General features: G+C 40.8%; 1 non-coding gene across 1 annotated transcript; it reads right to left on the minus strand.

Annotated features, from left to right (window-relative positions):
• Window positions 1–1,895: 1,895 nt before the first annotated feature.
• Window positions 1,896–1,967, minus strand: trnac-gca. The gene has a single exon. It is a non-coding gene; the product is annotated as a tRNA-Cys (tRNA).
• Between the last annotated feature and the right edge of the window lie 454 nt (window positions 1,968–2,421).

A 2,421-nucleotide genomic window follows, 5' to 3' on the forward strand; every position in this document is an offset into this window, starting at 1 on the left:
ATGGAGAATCCACTGCATCCACTGAACAGGATCATCTCCAGACAGAGGAGCAGCTTCAGCGACAGACTGCTGTCACCGTCCTGCTCCAGTAACAGACTGAGGAGACCCCACACTATGCGACTCTTCAGTTCCACCCGGGGGGGTAAACGTTAACATTATACAAAGTTATTGTCTGTTATACCTGCATTGTTATCACTCTTTAATTTAATATTGTTCTTTATCATTATGCTGCTGCTGGAGTTTGTGAATTCCACCTTGGGATTAATAAAGTATCTATCTGTCTATCTATTGGGCTCTCAAATCATCATTGTGACTTAATAAAACTACAAAAAGAAAAACTCACCCTCACTTTAGAGTTGGAATGATTCAACTGAAATTACACAAATGAATGCATCAACTGCTCTTTTCTCAAAGTAGCTAATTAAGCAATCTTTTATTTTCTTAAATAGCATTTTCCTAAGCAGACCATCTCATACCTTAAGAATACCACATTTAAGGAGCAACCACATTACAAGAATTGCTAACTAGAGCATATGAAAGGAATCCAAATATCACTAACAGGCAGTGTGGCCTCCTAGTCATGAAAGGCTGCCTGTCCCATCCACTCCACTAACTCACTACATAACCATAAACAAGGCTCCTATCCTAAAGAAACACAAGAACAGGTGGACACTACAGATTTGTGGGTCATTTTATAAAATGGTGAAATAATAAATAACAGGAAACACCTTGAAAATTTTAACCCTTCCTTTGTTCCCGTCCATCACTCCATCCATTTATTAGACCTTCTAAATGCAGTTTTTGGGTTACAGAAAACCAATTCCAGCAGCACGAGTCACTATGCAGGAGCCACCCTTGGAGGGGGAGACACATTTCTGCACTTGGAGTAGCCACATTTAGTTTCACCAATAACCCCAGGCAACATGTTGTTGGGTTGCAAGAGGAAACCCGAGGATACAATGTCAATGTGAATTTATTTATATAGCACATTTAAAACAACATAGTAATGCTGCGGCCAAAGTGCTTTACAATAATAGAATAAAAGAAAAAAAGAAAAACAATAAACAATAAAACATAAATAGTAATAAAATATGTGAACATAAAATAAGACAGATAATAAATAGAAATAATGTTATATGATCACAAAGAGGAAACCATCAGTATTACTGAAGGTCACTGAATGCAAGTGAAAAGAAGTGAGTTTTTAAGACGACTGTCCATGTATACAGGTGCACATCTGCATAAAGGCAGTGACCCCGCAAGCTTTTGAACCCTGGACTCTGGAGCGGTGAGACTGCAGAATAACTAAAAATGAAAAAAAAAAAAAAAGAATTTAGTTGTAGGGATGCAGCCTGTTTTATACACAGAGCCTGCACTTTTCTGATACCCATTCAGGTACTGAGCATTGTGCACTCTATGATTCAGAATAGATGGGTGCAGTGGAAGACGGCAGCAGGTGGCCATTCTAGCTACTCTGTACAAAGAGGCCGGTGTTTCAAACAAACAATAAGAAAGTGGTTTGTAAGGAATAAATACTTCTTTTATTTAGAAGAGAAAGCTCAGAATCTGCATGAGAATGCTTGCTGGTTCTGTCCTCCTCTAAGGAACGCAAGGAGCCAGAGGAGATCCTAAGAGATTCGCCGAGCTCCACTGGCGTGACGGCACCGTGAAAAAGGTCAACATAGTAACAAAACAAAAAGCAAGCAAGGATATACGCTGATGCAGCAGGGGCTGTGAGACTGGCAGCTTGCATTCACTTACCAAAAACTTTTTGGTTTGTGTTTTGCAGGCACAAAAAGAGGCAACTAGAAGGGCTCTTTTGGCATTTTGAGTAAACCGCAACTGCTGTATTTAATTACTTCCAAAAAAAAAATAAAAAAATTCAACACACACAAAGGGGGCACCCGGATTTGAACCAGGGACCTCTTGATCTGCAGTCAAATGCTCTACCCCTGAGCTATACCCCCAGTGAGTCATAGAGATCCCTGGGAAAACTCATTTCATTGTAATGTGTCACAGCTGGCTTCTGTCATTGAATTGCTGCTCCTCCCAAAGCTTTTCCATAGACAGCCCACTGGAGCAGTTTATCTTAAACACACACACACACACACACACACACACACACACACACACAGAAAACAAATCCTCCCCTGGCAGCTGGGTTAACTTTCAGAAATCAGCAAACAAAGAGAATTTGGACCAAAAGCAGAATAAAGACTAAGGTTCCATAAATGTTTGGCAAAAGCTCTGAAAAGATGACTGCAGAAGTAAGTGGACTGTGCTCTATAAGGGTGACAACCCCACTGGCATGTAATATGGCCCCTGCTCCTCCACAGTGCTCTGTCACAAAAGAAGCATCTTGGAGAGACACAAAGGTGCTGAAGCACTGCATCTGCAGGTTTTCCATTGGCACACACAGAC

This window comes from Polypterus senegalus, chromosome 17, assembly GCF_016835505.1.
Source record: "Polypterus senegalus isolate Bchr_013 chromosome 17, ASM1683550v1, whole genome shotgun sequence".
Classification (NCBI taxonomy): Eukaryota; Metazoa; Chordata; class Cladistia; order Polypteriformes; family Polypteridae; genus Polypterus; species Polypterus senegalus.